The 18,738-nt window shown below is 44.6% G+C and overlaps 1 protein-coding gene across 1 annotated transcript in view; it reads left to right on the top strand.

Annotated features, from left to right (window-relative positions):
- Positions 1-18,738, top strand: part of Bmp6 (bone morphogenetic protein 6) — a 157,394-nt gene that overhangs the window by 2,283 nt on the left and 136,373 nt on the right. The window lies entirely within an intron of this gene.

Raw genomic sequence — 18,738 nt, 5'->3', positions numbered from 1 at the left:
GCCCAGGGTGTCTTCTTGGGGGAGCTCGGGACACTTTCCCTGTATTCCTACTCCTAGCTCGGGCCACTTCAACTCAGTTCTGGCCCGAGTGTGGCCATCATTAGTAAGATAAGGCCCTCTGCACTCTTGCCCCCTCTGAACTGTCCTGCTCTGCCCCCAGACGCTTGGGGTGCTAGTTTACCTACCTTGACTGTCAGGGAATCCGACAGCGGTTGAGAACTTTGAGAACCTGATGTGAGTGCTTTATAAGAAACTCACAGGTGTTAAAGAAGGAGGGCTTTGGTGGCTGAGGAAGGTCCCACAAGACCGTGACAGGGGTCCCAATCCCAGCCAGGCGGGGCTTGCGTCAGTGTGGGGCGAGATTCCAGCTCAATTGGGGTAATCCACCCAATGCCTGCGCTCTCATGCCCTTGGCCATTGTCCCAAAAGGCTGACCCTTTAATCAATGCTGCCCAAGCTGCTGGGGTGCAGGGTAGGGGCCAGGGTTGGCCGCTGAGCTCTACCGAACTCCGTTGCCAGGCAACAGAATGGAAAGTCGAGGGCGGCTAAATTGGGCTCTGCCACAAATGTTCTGTGGCAAACTCGGACAGAGTCACGTCCCCCACTCCCCCCTGAAGTTTTCTCTCATCTGTAAGTAGAAAAGGGGGTAAGGAGGACTGCCGAGTCGGTGCTTCCGATCCTCGCTAGACTTTTTTCGTAAACTTAGTATAGAGCAGGAATGTAGGAGGCCTGTCCCCAGTGGGTAGACCTGGGGAAGTAGACACGCCCAGAGTGGGTGCAGCCGTTCCTGGGTCTTTGAGGGCTTTCTGACCCCGAGGAGACCCAGGCCTGTACCCAGGCCCCAGAATGGGTTAGCATGAACTTGTCAGAAGGACTGCAAGGCCTGTCACAGACATCCATCATTTTCAAGGCAGTAGTTACAGGAATGATCCAGTGTTAAGTGTCTGACTGAGTTCTTTGCAAGTGTATCTAGGATTCTCAGTTATGCCGAGGTGGAGCAGGTGGGTGTAGAAGAAAAACGAACTGAGAGTAACAATCAAATGGAGTAGAAAGTCTGGAGGCAGAACTACCGGCATCCAAGTAGGGCTGAAATCCTTCTGGGAGTTTCATGAAACAGAATCTCAGAGGGAGTGGAGGCTCAGGGCCTGCCAACCTGGCTACTTGGACTGCAAAGGGATCTGACTGGACAGTAATTCTCACAGTGTACTGGAATCAAGTTGAAGGTTGAGCCACCTCCAGGAAGCACCCTAAGGAAATTGTCTCTCATGCCAGTCCATAAAACTTGGTTGGAGGGGTGGTCCGGGCTGCAGAGAACCAGTGCTGTCCTTATTCTAACATGTCTGGTTCTTTGATTTCATAATTTCCATTCCTGTTCTCTCCTTCAGTACCTCCTTCCTCTAAGTTTCCTGACTGCTTTAGACAACATGTTTTATTGCCATTTGGGGTGAGTCCTAAGGTAAAGTGAAGGGAAGCTGGTACTGGTGCCTCCCCTCAGAGCATCTCGTTGCAGTTCTGTGGAAGCAAGAGGTTTGTACCATATAGGCCTCAGCCTTGGCTGCTGACCTTAGGGTCACTTGGGGCCTATAAAGTACTAGGGTGCTGGTTCTACTCAGACCCAGAGATTGCCAGAATCTTGTGGGTGAGCTCAAGCATCTTTTATTTTTTAAAGTTCCTTAGATTTTTTTTTTTGAGTGTGCTACTGTGGTGAAGATGTCTGAAGGAAACCATATATCATCTCTGGAGACATGAGAAACAAGGCTTCCGAACGCTGTGGCACATTAGAGTAACCTGCGGGCTTTAAGAGTGCCAGGTGACTCTGCTGTTCAGTTGGCATGTGGAGGGTTGGGCAGAATTCAGAAACTATTTTTTTTTTAAATGCTGCCCCAATGATTCAAGGGTTCAGAAACTATTGTTTTTGATGGGGTTCAGAAACCATTGTTTTTGACAGTAATTGAAATGTCAAGACCTGGTTTGAGACAAATTTGTTAAGTATGGTTTTGTGTGTGTGTGTGTGTGTGTGTGTGTGTGTGTGTGTGTGTGTGTGTGTTGACTTCCAATTTCCCCTCTTTCCTTGCTTTTCTGACCTTTTGTGGTTTAAAATGCATACAGCTTCTGAGTCACCCTGTTTGAAGGTGGTTGGCAACTAATTTTGTTATGGCTATATAGTTTAGCATCGTATCTCCCTAGGTATGTTTTTAACTCTCTTTATCCCTCCCTCCCTCTGTCATTTCTCCCCCCTTTTCTTTTCTTTTTCCTTTCTTCCATCCCATCCTTCATTTTTGAGAGCCTACACTGTGTAGCCCAAGCTGGATTGGAGCTGGAAACCCTCCAGCCTAAACCTTCAGAGTACTGGCATTACTGGCACACGGGATCATATCTGACTTTATTTCTCATAAATGATTTTTAAAGACTGAAAGTTCCAAATGAGCACACCAGTAGGACAAGTGAATTCCTAGATAGGCTGACACAGAACAGAAAGATCCTACTCTTTGTCCGAGCCCCTTATATCCCATCATGGGGCTCCCTGCTGTTACAATTACTGTAGGCCCAGTTCTAGACTCCACAGGGGGAAAGGAGAAAACCTCTTCTAGATAGGTAGAATTCAAGCAACAAGCATTACCACCTGCCAGTAAAAAGCAATTGGATTCATTTTAATCCACGCAGCAGTGGGGAAGACAGATTTCACCAGAGGCTAGAATGTGGTAGCATCTGATGACCATGGCTGTGAACCAAGAAGGGGCATTAATCTGAGGAAAAGGCCCCTGAAGCTCAGCAGTGTGGATTCTCTAAGGATGTTCAAGTCCTGCAGGCTTCCTAGTTGGTGTCAGTGTCATGTTGAATGATGTAATACATGACTCATCGATTAAAGAATCGACAGAAAGATAAATCTTACATCACTGTGTTTGTACGTTATCCACTGGGCTAAGAAGGTTACTCATTAAAAGCATAAGGGAAAGTTACCCATCTCTGTAAGCATGCCTCTTTGCTGTGACGAGAGGAATAATTTGCTCATGAAATACATTTGAAACACCCTAGCTTTGTCAGCCAGCCCGACATCAGGAAGTATGAATCAACAGGATGAATCTCTCATAGCCTGAACGCTGGTCATTCGACCAGCTCATTGTTGTTGATGTTCACTGTTCAAAATCCTATCTTGGCAACAGGCTGGGAGGTGGACGGCTGTCTGCTGTTGATGCCGTGTGTCAGCGGAGTGCCTGGGTGAGCTTGTGAATTTACAGCAAATTAGGGCCACAGATGTCATTTGCTATTTGTTTTCTACTGCTCAAAATGTCTTGGCAGTCTACTAAGCAAGCTTGCCAATTTGGTGACCTTGGAGAGATATCCTGAAATATCCTTTAGGTCTTAGGTTAAGATTCCCCCCTTCTGCAAACACCTTCTTACTACATGCCTTCCCCTCTTCTTTATCACCACAGCACCCCGGTCCTTTCCTTCCTCCTGCTGATCACATGGAATTTCTCTCTCTGCCTGTCCCTCTCTGTTTTTAAAATTGCTTATTCATTGTGTGTGCTCACTTCAGGATATCAGCCTCCAAAGGCTGATATCACATGGATCCACCGGGGTAGCCTAACCTAATGCGGAGCACTCTGACAGTGTTTCCACAAGATTGAATTAATGAAAATATGAACAGCATCTGTATTTTAAATTCCCACTGATCTGTGAGCCCCAATTCTTTAGTAAAGATATTCTTTATTTATGTTTGTTTGTTTGTTGTTTTCCAAGACAGGGTTTCTCTGGGTAGCCCTGGCTGTCCTGGAACTCACTCTGTAGACCAGGCTGGCCTCGAACTCACAGAGATCCACCTGCCTCTGCCTCCCAGTGCTGGGATTAAAGGTGTATACCACCACTGCCCAGCTTGATTGGTGTTTAGTAAAATGCTTGGAGATATTTAGAACATTCATTGAGGCATTCATAAGTAATAAATGCTTTATTAATAGGCCTTTAAAAACCAACTCCCCACATGTGCATTAATTTGTAATATCTCAACATGTGTGAGAGTAGAATGCCTCTTTAAATCTCTGTACTTCAGGTTTATCTTGAATTAATAAGGTGTTGCACTCCAGATGCTAGGATTAAATGAAATAAAAGGCTCACATCATGCTCGTGTAGGGGAATCAGTAAGTGTTAGTACAAGGAACAAGAAACTTATTGTACTGAAAATACTGGCAATCTTCTCAACAGAATTACTCTTGGGAAACATAAATTAGAAGAAAAATGGAATACTCCCTACTTGTGTTTGTAACCAGAGACACTCTACTGTCTTTCTCTCATAAACAGGATCAGTACTACAGTTTTTCATCTGGGCTGCCTGTATTTAGCAAGAGTTCTTTCTTTCTTTTTTTTTTTTTTGTAACAGAAAATAAATTTGTTGCCTGTAAGCTATCCTCAGCAAAAGTAGCTGGGAGAATTTGAAAGAGTGTGGTCTAGGGAAGCTGTAGATGTTTTCCCGAAGGGTTTTAAATGTGAAATCCAGTGGCATTTCGACAAAGAAGCTGGACACAGTGTTCTTCAGCTGAGATCAAAGGGCAAGTAGATACCATTGTTTAGCCCTCCGATGGCGCTTCCTCTGTTGTCCTTCTAAGAATGGGTATAAATCCTTTTTTAAATGTGCTGAATCATGCTTAGTTCCTCTGCTGGAGAACTGGCCTCTGATTAGCTGGGAAAAAGGCTTTCCCGGGCTGTGGGAATCTCAGTGCTAAGTGACGTAAAGGGGATGTTCATCATTTTCTTTACAAGTCATGGTTGCAGTGGCTCTGGCTGGGTGTCTTCAGAGTCCAGCTGCTGTATATGCTGGATTTCGTTTTCCAGGGCTGGGAATCGAACCCAGGGCCCAACGCATGCTAAGACCACACTCTGTCACTGAGCTACACCCAGCCCCAAAGCAGTATGTTGCATGGATGTGGCTGGAGGTTGTGAAGACGTGCCATTGAGGATTTTAGTGGAGGTAGCTCTGAGGGTGATTGTCTCACCCTAGGCTTACTGGAGAAGCGGCCTTGGGAAAGTGGAGGTCGAGTCACCTACCAGCCAGCTTCGTCTCCAATCAGCCCCGCACTCTGCTTCCCATTGCACTATTCTAGGGAATGTGTACTTTATAGCTTGATATCAAGTTATTGTGGTTTTGTTTTTTAATATCCATTTGGGGCTGCTTTTCTCCGCTTTCTCTCTTTCTGAGTTTCATCCATTTCACCGTTGTTGGCTTCCAGCACTGGAAAGAAAGTAGGCAATATTCTAATGAGGTAATTTTGTTTCTGATTAGAAGTTGTCATGAGTATCTAGTTTAAAGCAGTGGGGATCAATGCAGGAGTAAGATACTAGTAGTTAACTGACAAGGGCCCAGGCGTGTAAACAGCTGTTACACATTAACTGTCCCACCCTCCAGACGCTGCACTACAGCCCAACCACGTGCCGCCAATCCAGCCCAGCTTCCCTGGCCACAGGCTGTCACCCAGGAGCTGACAAGGGGAATGGCTGGGGCTGGTGTCTTTCTTTTGTGTTGCTATCAAAGCACCAGTGTGTTCTGTTGTTCCTGTTTCTCTTTTGCCACCGAGACAGCTGAGTTAATCTCATTCAGACACACCATTCTGTCCCCGAAACCCTCAGTCTCTAGTTCATACTCATCTGTGGTCCATCTCTTGTCCACATGAAATCTGTGAGCCAGAAAGCAAATGCCGTCTCACCTGGAGTATGAGAAAAGAGCGACAATTGTATTGAGGAGGAGGAAATCTACCACTTTAGTAAAATTTAGTTACTAAATAAGCAGTGCCGTCAAACTCTCAAGTGTCTGAGCATGTCAGCAATTCTCAGAGCCTAAGTTCCACCTGTCAATCTTTTACTATTAACATGAGAAATTAACAATGGGTTGTGGGCTATTGATTGATTGATTGCTATTTGTTTGCGAAAAGGTCTCACTATGCAGCCCATTCTGGCCTCAAACTCACAATCCTCCTGCCTCTGCTTCCTAACTGCTGGGATTACAAGCATTTGCCACTACACCTATATAATAGTGCATAGCTGATCACTTTTTAAATTAGTTACAAGTGTTTTGAAGATGTTCTCTCTGTATATATATTTTTTAATATAAATCTGTAGTCTTCCAGCACCCTGTGAATAAAGTTAGGATCCATCATATGGCTTGGAAAACATTCACACTGTGGTTTTTCTGAGGAAACATGCTTTGCAACAAATAACTGGTTCTGGGTTTATTGATGAACCTAGTTTGGGATTATTGGTAACTGTTAACTGAAGACTTTAGAGCTTGTGGAGTTCTCCCATGCCACCTGGCCTCCTCTGTTGGTAATGCATTTGTTAGATTCACTCAGCACCAATTCCCGAGTTCTGTTGCTAGCTGTCAATATTAAGGGGAAATCCCTAGACCCAAGAAGCCGTTCTTAGTGCACTGGAGCAGAAGGGCTGTGGGGCAGACAGCTTAAATGATGGAGGAATGGCAAAGGCATCCTGAAGCACTCTTCCAGTTAAGAGGTGAGGGAGGCACACAGCTTCTGGATTTTTCTGGACGTTTTTGTGGCCAGTAAGATTTCCTCCTAGAAGCCTGCTTTCTGCAAATAAAATGCTAAGTATGTCTATAGATATGTCTTGCTTGGTATGCTGCAGGACTGTTGGCCCCACAAAGAATTGTCTTCTTCCAGAAACTGAGTTGAAAACCATGCTGTCTTTCGCTGCATTGTTCCACTGGTATGCACCAGGAGAGCCCTCTTCCTGCCCTTCCCAGCTCCATTATCCCCTGACCGGACCCATAATGGAGATGGTATCTAAATTACATCAGGTAATTCCTTGATGGCTCCCCACAGTCTTATTCTCTCAAACACAATCCCAGATGACTGGGCTGAAGAATCTCCTTCAAACATTTTTGCAGGGAGAGGGGCTCCTGGTTCTGGGAGGGCGGGCCTTCCTGGCTTTCAAGTTCATGGGCATACGCCCTTGATGACCGATCCTGCTAGATAGCTTGGGACTGCCCTAGACCTGAACTGTCTGTGCTCCCCAGTGCCGATTTTATGTTCAGATTGTTTTCTCATCATCGCGAGCTTGGTCTGGGCGGGGGAGAGTAGACTCACAGCAGGCTGGGACAGTGTCCCTTGAGGATCCACTCTGAGTTGACCTTTGCTCTCTGCCACGGTCCTGACGATCACTTGCTCACCACTTACCCTTTCACCTTGTCCAGAATGCGACTTCCAGCCCGAAACATCTGCGCTCGTTGATTGTTGTTCCTGTGTTTACAGTCTTGTTGGTTTCCTGTTCATGAACATGGGCTGGGAAAAATATTCTGACTTGTGTCTTGGAAGAGGAGGAGCTTAGCTGTATCATTGGTGCAAACTGTCTGTGTGGATGAGGCCAGGGGATATTTTTACAAACTGGCTTTGCTTACTCTCCAAGACCAGTTATTTTTCCCTCCCTAAAAAAAAAAAAAAAAACAAAAAAACAAAAAAAAAAAACAAAGTCTGAATTTAAATTGTCTAAAGGCTGACTTTTTCCAACTGCAAAATGACAAATTTTTACTTGGCTTAATTTTTCTTCCAGATTTTATTTGTATTTTCCCATATCAGTGTATGTTAACGATAGAGGCAGTATGCTAAAAAGAAATAATAAGAATATATATGTATACACACACACACACACACACACACACACACATATATATATATATATATATATATATATATATATATATTAGAGAAGTTTTAGTTTCATAATAAAATTGAGCAGAAAGTTCCAGAAATTTCCTCTGTAGACCCTGCCCCACCACATGCACACATCTTCCCAGGAGCATTCCTCACCGGGAGTGGTCCATTTGTCATAGAGGACACAGCATTGCTACTCAGCACCCACAGCTTACTGGGTTCACTCCTGTGGTACATTCTGTGGGTTTGTACAAAGGTATAATGAGTGTCCACCATCATAGTGTCGCACAGAATAGCTCGTTGCCCTGGTGTGGAAAAGCTGTCCATTTAGTGGGCAAGAATACTCCGTGGATATATACAAATTCAAAATATGCAGGGTTTGGAGAAAGAATAATGAAATACCTTTGCTGAGTATTACTTGGTCTCCACAGTTCCACCCTGGCGTATAAAAACTTTTGATTGTGTATGACAACGTGGGTCTTACAGTGTTCTTACGTGTTGGCAATGAATCTATCAGAAACTTTCTTTCCTTTTTTAAAGTCTAGGAGCTATTTTTTCCCCTCTGCATACTTTCACTGAGGTGTCTGTCACCATAGTACCTAGACAATCCCTCAGGCAGAGAGAGACACGAGTGATTAAATTTCTCCCTGGTTTGTGCTCTGTTTGATCCATGCTCGGCAGGATTTGAAGAAGTAAAATAAAGAGTCCTGAAGAATGAGCAAGAATTATTGGAATTTTATGCTTGTAAATTATTGAAATTGGGGGTGCTTAGGGGAGGAGGTAAATATTTTTCCTTCCTTTCTGAAAATTTATATTAAAATAGTGTGAATTTGGGATTGTTACACCCTCCCCCCACAAAAATTTTTTTTTTCTGGACCTAGAGGCTAGATCATAGCCTATCTTAGGAGAAACTACTTAGGCTGCAGTAAATCTAAATTAATTGAGACTCCATAAATCCAAAAGGCTTTGTAAATAACCTATAGAGTAGGCTCTTTTGCCTTTAACTGTTTTCTATTAAGAAGGGCTATGCAGATTACTGGTAAATAAACATGAAAATGGAATACCAGGAACAAGGACCATGGGCACTCTGAGTGGCATTGACCTCACAGTAGTTTGTCTGTGTCAAGAGTTTGAGTATTCTTTTATGAATATTCATCATAGGCAGGGGTATTTTCCCATTGACTTATAGCCAAATTCCCACCCCTTTTCCCCATATACCTACCACCTGAATAGAGGCACCTCCCAAAATAGGGAAGAGCTTGGCTGTAGAGTTAGGTTCAAGAAATTCACCTGTCCTTCCCTAACATGTGACTGAGGGTGTGTTCTGGGAGATAGGGTAGATATTTAATTGAACAAAAGCGAAACGATATGAGGGACAGAGCAAAAGATTGTGGGGGAAATTGTAAGAAGGTGGTGGGTACCTCCAGCTAGGAAAAAAAAAATCAACAACCCAGAACTGTGTTTCTTTCAGAGGGCCATGGAGCAGGCCTGTCCATTTTTTTTTTTTTTTTTTTTTCGAGACAGGGTTTCTCTGTGTAGCTTTGTGCCTTTCCTGGAACTCGCTTTGGAGACCAGGCTGGCCTCGAACTCACAGAGATCCGCCTGGCTCTGCCTCCCGAGTGCTGGGATTAAAGGCATGCACCACCACCGCCCAGCTAGGCCTGTCCATTTTTATGTGGTTTGTGTTGGACAGGAACCTCTGACACCAGCCTTGGGGACTCCTCTTACACATTTGGCCCCTTAGTTACATTGCCTGCTTAATGAAAGTTATTTGATCCTATTGTTACACAGACACACGTGTGCCATTGGAATAAACGTGGTAACATGGTGGCCGGGATGTAGGCGATATCTAGTGGATTTTAGTTTTTATCTCTTTTGTGCTTCTCTTTAAAAAAATTGTTTTGAGACAATTTTTCATGTAACCTAGGCTGGCCTTAAACTTGCTGTGTAGCTGAGGATGACCTTGAACTCTCAACCCTCCTGCCTCAGCCTCCAGAGTCTTGGCATTACAGATGTGTCCCACCATGCCCAACTCCCCCCTCTTTTTTTCCTCCCAGTTAATAGCACCAGCAACTTCACTGCGTTTATTCTCTTTCTTTAATGTATGCTCTTTCCCCATAGTTTTGGTGCATTTGTCATTGACCCAATAAGACAGGTAATGCACTTTCCCAGAGAGCTTTGCGAATCATTGCTGGCTGTTATGGTTAAGTAGTTGGTTTCTTGATGGTGCTAAAGTACTTACAGTTTTTTTTCCCTACAGATTAGAAGGCCCTTTGGTTAAGACCTGGAAGCTTGAATTTAGACTCTAGTCTTTATAGTCTCCTTTTTTTCCTATCTTGTTCAAGCCGCTTAACCAAATGTCTAGGGTTCTTTCCTTGTCTATAAATTTTCAATACTGGGCTAGATCAGCATTTCCCAAAAAATATTTCATGGAATACTCCTTTTCCAAAATGGTCTGTGAAAGAAAGATCCTGGGGGTACTTAATATTCCTCTTCCTGAGATGTATGTGCATGTCAGGGTACTGAAGCGGTGACTGGGCTAAGAGCAAATCAGCTCCTGTCATCGTAGCCTTGGAGCCTGCTTTTGTTACACAACCCCTTTCCATGAAAGTCCCTTCGTGTCACCCCTGGGCTACTCACTGCCATGCCCATTCCTGACCCTTCCTAGTGATTATGGTAGAGGACAGGGACCCCCAGAGGCTCCATTTTCAGCTGCCCCTACCTTTCTGAGACTTCAGCTCCCAGCAGGCTGCCTGGTTCCATCTTGCATAGGTGACCAGTGGGCTTTCTTTCCTCCTCCTGGAAGTAGGAAGTGGCTTACCATTGTTGCTAGTCTGTCCAGTGCCATTCCACTACCCGTTAGGCTTCTGAACTTTCCCACTCCTATGGACCATCTCTTTATGACATCCCCTTGATGGAAACATTTGCTTTCCCTGGTTGTTGGTCCCAGTGCTGGTCAGTTTCCATTGTTGTAACAAAATACCACAAATAAACAACAGAAGGATGTGTGTGTGTGTGTGTGTGTGTGTGTGTGTGTGTGTGTGTGTGTGTGTGTGTGATGTGTGATTATATGTATGCAGTGTGTGTGTTCATGTACATGAGTGTGGGCCTACATATGCCATGGCACATGTGTAGAGGTCAGCAGATAACCCCAGGCCTCTTGTTCAGGCTATGCCAGGCTAGAGGATTCTAGACTTACTAAAATATAAGAGTCCTATTTCAAAGAGGACTCTATTTCTACCCCATCTCACCCCATCAGTCCCACTCCATAGGACTGATGGAAGTGCAGACATACATATGCTTCCATATCTGTCTTATATGGTATCTGGGGATTTGAACTCAGGTCCTGTGCTTGCACAGCAAGCTTTTCCCACTGAACCATCTCCCCAGCTCCCTGATGGCTCTTAATGTCCTAGAATACAGTTCAGAAGTTCTAGACTAGCCTGGAACCCACCTAGTTCTAGGGTTGTTCCCTCATATGTCCGCCTGAGATAGAATCAGCTTTGACACAGAAGGTATCAGTGAAATTCTCACCACAGTCATAAAGAAGAATATCTTTTGAGCTACTCCAAATAGTCTTCCACCAAAGGGCATGGAATGACTAATCCTAACACACAGGAAGTGATGCTCAAAGGCCCATCCTTCATCCATGCCATTTTACTTGCTCTTATCTAGAGGATGTTTGCTGTCCATATGCATGGAATGCATTGAAGGTGTTTGTGAATGGTTTTCTTGGATCAGAGAACCACGGGGCCGGGTCTGCATGGGCTCTGGTCTACAGGGAGTCAAGGTGACTCTTTGTAACTGTGGTTGGCCTTAGTCTGGTATTTCACTTTTCCTATTTATGTCTGAAAAATCATGATAAACGTAGGCACATTTCTTTTTAAAATTTGAGAGCTGCCATCTGGGGTACTTTGGGGTTGTTAGTGACCCTGTCAGCATCTTCTTTCTAAAGAGTCGAGTTTAAAAGATTGGATCCTGCTGGAAAGCAGCACAAAGATGCTTCTATGACTTTCTGTTTTAAATTCGGGCAATTTAGGGAGGGCATAAGTCCAAAAACTTTAAGAAAGCAGGCTCCAATCAGCTTCCAGCTTTCTCCCCCTGCTCCCCCTTCTCCGAGGGTTCTGGAAGCAGAGGCAGATACTACTGCTTTTGGTTTTAGTGAGACAATGTAAATATTGTATTTTGTTATGATCTTTGGCTTTATGGAATAGCTGATGCTACTTGTTATCCTATTATCTCAGTAAGGCAGAAACTTTGACTTCATTAGCTGTGCATATGCACAGAGTAAGGCAAGAATTTGGAATCTTGGGAGAAAATGGTATTTAAGGCAATGCTAACGAAAGTGTCTAAACAGCATTCAGTCTGTGTGTGTGTGTGTGTGTGTGTGTGTGTGTGTGTGTGTGTGTGTGGTATGTAGGGGTGTGTGTGTGTGTGTGTGTGTGTGTGTGTGTGTGTGTGTGTGTGTTAGGTGTGAATGTATAGTGCAGAGACCAGAAATTGATGTTGAGTCTTCTCTATTGTTCTCCACCATACTTCTTTTTTAGAGGTTAATTTTTACTTTATTTAATTTAAGTTTTGAGGTAGTAGGGACCAAACCAGGGCCCAGCACATGTCAGTCAAGGCTTCTACCACCAAGCTACAACCCCAGTTATAACAGGTCTGTTTTTACACAGAACATATAGAAAGTTATGGCAATATGAACTCTTAGAAAATCAGTCAAAACCAATACAAAGGTTATAATCTAGAAAATGTACCATTTGTTAAATGTATTAAAAATAGTATTGAATCAGTTAGCAGTAGAAATTTGCTAAGCCTCCTCAGCAAAGTCTACAACTATAGTTATACTTGCCCAACACAGGTGAATCTGGCCAGGGAGTTTGTTTTTTGGAGGTAAACTTTTCTCTAGTCCTTCCTCAGATTATGGTAAATTGAGTGCAAAGCCCAGTTCTGGAGTTCTTAGACATTCAAATCTAAAAGCTCACAGGAGTGCAAAAGTTAAGTATTTCTGGAATTAAATTAATTTATGGCTTTAGACATAGTGAATTTTTTTTTTAATGGTTGTGGGATAGCCTCAACCTTATTTGTTAAGGGTCATTCACTGAGCCTGGAACGTGCTGTTCCAGTTAGGCTGGCTGGCCAGTGAGCTCCGGACATCCACTTGTCTCTTCTCCACATTCTTGGTGCTGTACTTGTAAAGACACTTGTAGAGGACACTTGGCTTTTATATGGGTGCTGGAGATCTGAACCTAGGCCCTCGTGTCTGGGGAGCAAGCACTTTGCTTGCTGAGGCATCTCTGCAGCCCCACGCTTTTCTGGTGTTGGTGATGGGGCAGAGTCTTGCTCTGTAGTTAGTGCTGGCCTTGATCTCATCATCCTTCTGCCTTAGGCTCCATGCCTGGTTCATGTATTGGTTCTGGAAATGAAGCCTTCTACTTGCCTGCCATTCAGGGAGGCTGCATATCCCCTGCCACCTGGTTTCTGTCTTAGTTGCTTTGCTAAAATTGCTTTATCAATGGCAACTAATGGCTTTCCCAAGTCCTTGTCCCCTCTCACAAGACCTGATCATGTTGGTGCTCCTTTGCTCTGTTGTCTAGCTTGCTGTATTTTTGTGCATTTCTGAAACATAACAGATTCAGAAGATTGACACATGGCAGGAGAACTACACACGGGGCTCAGGGAAGGAAGGGAGGGTACAGAAGGTCAAACGTGGGTGCAGGAGTGAAGGGAAGTGGCCAGTGGGTCCTATGATGGTCACACAGAATTCTTGGGTGACCCACTGCGGAGGCCATGGCAGCCAGTGTGTTCTGATGTTAGCTGTAGAGAGGTGTCCCTCCTTTGCCTTGGCATGCAGATAAGCATACACTGAAGACATTCCTTACCCTCCTCCTCGACTGACCCATCTCTTCTCTGAAAGGCCTAAGACACTTCTGTGCCGGAGTCATATAGTTCAGCATTCTCAAACTGCCTTGGTACAAGAATGGCGTTATTTCTGTTTAACAGACAGTAGTAACTGTGGACCCGTAGTTTTGCAAAATTCATGAGAAATGAATTACTAGAAAAGTGACAAAAGCCAAATGTGCACAACATCAAGCCTCAGTTCTGAATTATTAGATTCCATTCCTATAAGGTTATTCGCTAGATTGCCATCGAACTGTCTACATGCTCTCCATTTCTGTTCAGATCTCATGGTAGGCCAGTAATGGAGATTTAGGAGTCATCACAGATACTGTAACACGCAGCTTCTTACATCTGCTCTTGACTTGGGGGGTGGGGAGTGTGCAATTCTGCATCACAGCAAACTCTTGGTGATGGGAGCCAAGTCAGGGTTGAGAACCATAGTTTTCAGGTTTAAGTTTAATCTGCTCTCACTTCCACATCCATCCGACGGCCAGATTCACTGTTTCTGTTTTGGAAATCTCTCACTCCCACCTGCCCATCCTCTTTCCATTGTTTCCCAGGTTCCCCAGATGAAACCCTTAAGATCCTTGGCTTGACTTCTGCCCTGGCCTCCCTGTTGCTAATCCACCCCTGCATCCCTGCCAGTCCAGCTTCTCTGTAGCACAGATGTGATCTGTTCCCCCTCCAGCACCTTCATTGGATCCTTATGGTCTACTGAAGGAAGCCAAAATGCTGGCTCCCCCAAGCCCGTCTGTTTCTCCTCCATTCTTTGGTCTGTCTTTGCAAACACTCGCCTGTTCCCTCACTCTGCTCCATGACATTGCCCATTTACATTGCACAGGTGTCTGCTCTCACACTCTCAGTTCTACCTGGTTCTTTAAACCCAGCTCAGATGCCACCTTAGCCTGGAGACATTGCTGAGGTCCACATATCTGAATGCCAAGATTCTTTAGGAGAACATTTGGGGCCAAAAGAGAGAGGGCTTTCTTAGTGCATGGAACCTTGAACGGCATTTAGATTCAGATTCCTGTTTGTGGATGAGGACCTGGCGGCCCCAAGTTCTTGTCTCTGCCACCCATCAGTTGTATGAACTGATCCAGTTTCTTGAAGACTGACTTGTCTGATGACAGTCCTCTAAGTTTTGTTTGTTTTGTGGTTGCTGGGGATCAACCTCAGGGTCTTGGGCATACCAGGTGAGTGAACTAGATCCCCAGTCCTTTCCTCTATATTTTATTCATCTTTGGCATGTCTGTCTTCCCACATACCTAGCATGATGGGAACTGAGATGATATCTAAGAATACTAATGTGTAGGTCAGGTTCTCTAACAATGCAGCGACTTATGCTGCAGTCTTTTCTTTTTTCACCAAGAAGACCAAACTTTGGAATGGCAAAATCCTGAGTTGGGAAGTACCATAGGCTGAGAGTACTTGTCGGGTTCTGTACACAGCAACTGCCATAACAAAGAGAAGTTCTCTTTTTTTCAGGGTGTATGTTCAAGAACTTTCTACATGGTTGAAAAAAAAAACAAAAACAAAAACCAGTCCCTAGGAAGAAGAAATACTATTTTCCTTCTAACTGATATCATTGAGACTTTAAGTCTCAATGTTGCCACGAAGAGTGAATTTAAATTCCCTGCCTATGCCGGGCAGAAAGCTTACATGCAGGCAGGCAGGGCTCTTGCAGAACGCTCACATGCAGGCAGGCACGGCTCCTGCAGAAAGCTCACATGCAGGCAGGCATGTCTCCTGCAGAAAGCTCACATGCAGGCAGGCACGGCTCCTGCAGAACGCTCACATGCAGGCAGGCACGACTCCTGCAGAACGCTCACATGCAGGCAGGCACGGGGTTCCTGCAGGTGCTGATACCAAATACTTATCTTGTCAGCTTCAGCTGTAGCCTTGCTTGGCTTGCATGGTGAAGGTGTTAGACATTCTGTTTACATAGGAGTTGAGGGGTGACATAATGTCTATTGAAGCGGAGTCACTTAGCTCCCCACCAGGCAGCAGGGAACATTTAAAAACTGAAAACAGATCAAAGCCTGGAGCAGGGTTGAGATGCCCCTGTTCGGAGGGGAGGGTGGTCTCTTGGTTGGGTGCCTGAAACAGACGTGCATTATGGCCTCAGTGTATTTCCAGACCATTGGAGAAATGAATCAGGCAGAATCGGAGCTCAGAGAGGCCAGTCCAGAGACACTGATTCAGTGAGTGCCAGTGTGGCCAAATAGGTTGGAAAAAAATGTCATGAGAGTAAGCACATGCAAGATGTGATGGCTCTCTTTTTATAGGCTGTTATAAAGTGTTTAAAATTAAGCATCTTTTCAGTACTGAAGTATCTCTAATGAGATAGGGAGGTCCTGGGAGGAAGACCACTTTTCCTTTCCTTCCTGTCCCGGTTAACCTTTTACTCTCTCCACCAGAGCCTGTAGGATGCAAATGCTCTCATCTCTAGGACAGATACTAGCTGTAAGATGGAGAGAATGGGGAGGGAGAGAGATGGAATTGACATAGTAATAAATCCAGATGCCTTCCATGTTTGATTTAATGGAAATGGAATGGAAATAAAATGGAAAGGAAATATGAGAGCAATTTTATTCTCATGTTTGTAAGTCCTATCAGGTGATAATCTTGTCTGTTTTGATGGATTTTGGTGCCAGGCATGGAATCCAGGACTTTGGGCAAGCCAAATAGGTGCTCTGCCACTGAGCTATGCTTCAGGCCTATCTTGGGCATCTCATGTTTTTAGAATGTGTGACACATAGAGGGAGGTTTCTAGATGGTATGTTCTCCCTACACCTTCCCACTCCAAATCAGTAGTTTTGTGTTTTGTTTTAAATTTTTGTCTGCATTCTGAAAATGCTGGTGGGTGGTGGTGTATCATTCACTGTTTTCTTGGCCTTTGACATACATGTGGCTTCTTTTTCTAGCTGGCAGGCTCTTATTAGAACCATTTATCTTGTGTCTGTAGGATGCAATCTAATCATGGCACCCTTCAGTGTTGGAGGACGTGGGGTGGTCCCTTTTAGGACAAAAGGATCGGTCATCCCTTTGCCCTTTTAACCCAGGCCCAGAGAAATGAACAAGCCATGCTCCACCCACTAATTTAAATGCATGTTCATCAACAGGCACGCAAGTGTCCTCTCCTCTCATCCAGTATTTTCATGGCACTTTAGGAGTTTTGGATCTGGCTCACAGAAAGTTGAACTCAGACTTGAAGCTTATCCTGAGGTGCCACCTAATGCCACTAACCACACAGACTACCGGGATAGCCCTGTTGACACTACAAAAATAAAGTATGTCACCAGAACATTTCACGGGAATGAGGATGTTCTTTCCATGATTCTCTAAGGTCACCTCTAGGACATGCTTTTTCCTACTGGAGGGCAAATGTGTTTTACCAAACTCTTACCTAAGTGCTTCTCGTTTACAACTCTGTAATAAATTCCTGGCTTCCTTCGTATTGACTTCAGCAAATGTGGGGCTTGCACAGTTTTTGTGGAGGGACCCAATTCCAAGCCAGGATGCATCTTTTAATTTTTCCCAGCATTTATTTTTATTGTGAAAAGTTTCAAGCCTACAAAAAAATAGAAATGCTTTATAGCCTGGCACGTAGAGTCTACCATTACCTGTGACTACACCTGCTCTAAAAATGTTCAGTCATGTTTTTATTCATGTCAACCCATCTCTTTTTTAAAAAATGAATTTTAAAATACATTTGCAGATGCTAGCATAGCAATATCTCGGAACTTCTCCTTGTGTGTCATTACAATTCAGTGCTTACATGGAATGCGTGTTTTTTGTTTGCCATTTGATGAATTTTGATATATACATACACCCGTGCAAACCATACTCCTATTAAGATATATAGTGCCATGCTGGGTGGTGGTGGTGCACGCCTTTAATCCCAGCACTCGGGAGGCAGAGGCAGGTGGATCTCTGTGAGTTTGAGGCCAGTCTGGGTTACAGAGTGAGTTCCAGGAAAGGAGCGAAGCTACACAGAGAAACCCTGTCTCAAAACACACACACACATATATATGTGTGTGTGTGTGTGTGTGTGTGTGTGTGTGTGTGTGTGTGTGTGTGTGCGTGTGTGCGCACGCGTGCGCGCATTGCCTAGAAAGTTCCTTGAGGCCACTTGCTGTCTTGGGTGTGGATAGTTTAGGGGTCACTCAGAATTGAGGATTTTACCTCCCTGTTTCTCCCTTCTGAGGCCCCTTTAACTGCTGGGGTGCTCTGTATGTATCCCGTGATTCTTTCAGGCAGGGCTGTGGGTCTCTTGCTGGTGATCCAGCTAGGGTCAACTGTGCTTGACTTTACCTAGAAGTCACAGAATTGGGAAAGCCATCCCACTTCAAAGTACCAAGCCCTAGAATATGCCAGCTTTTGGTCAGCCTCTAGAGCAGTGGTTCTCAACCTGTAAGTCGTGATCCCCCCGCCGGGGGTGGGGGTCACATATCAGATAGCCTGCATATCAGATATTTACATTAAGATTCATAACAGTCGCAAAATTGCAGTTATGAAGTAGCAATGAAATTTTATGGTGGGGTGGGGGTGGTCACCACAACATGAGGAACTGTATTAAAGGGTCACAGCATTAGCAAAGTTGAGAACCACTGTTCTAGAGCCCTCAGGTAGCTGGATGTGAGCTTTTTTTAAAAATCAATTTTTTTTTTTGTTTTTTTGAGACAGGGTTTCTCTGTGTAGCTTTGCGCCTTTCCTGGGACTCACTTGGTAGCCCAGGTTGGCCTCGAACTCACAGAGATCCGCCTGGCTCTGCCTCCCGAGTGCTGGGATTAAAGGCGTGCGCCACCACCGCCCGGCTAAAAATCAATTTTTATGAGTTTGTCATTTTTAATCTATGGAATGTCCAGTCTAATAGGGTCTTACTGGCCATTACCAGAATGAATGGTATTAATTTCTTTTATAGTTATTGTGTGTCTAATGCCCAAAAGCTCTCGTAGGATTCAGGCTGGATTGAGTTCAAAGTCTTCTGCCTCATGCTGCTGCAAAAGCAGTTCATATTCTTTAGAAGCCATATTTGGGATTTTGATTTTGGATCATCATCCAAGCTGGCAGTGTGCATTTGGCGACGCCAGTGGCAATGGCGGGCCTCTGCTCCTCACCACTCCATGATCATAAGGGGTGACAACTTACAGCTCCACAGTGTGCTGTGGCGCTCAGATGA

The sequence above is a fragment of the Peromyscus californicus genome, unplaced genomic scaffold, assembly GCF_007827085.1.
Source record: "Peromyscus californicus insignis strain IS unplaced genomic scaffold, ASM782708v3 Scaffold_8__1_contigs__length_139910024, whole genome shotgun sequence".
NCBI lineage: Eukaryota > Metazoa > Chordata > Mammalia > Rodentia > Cricetidae > Peromyscus > Peromyscus californicus.
This window is presented reverse-complemented; position numbering and strand designations above follow the sequence as displayed.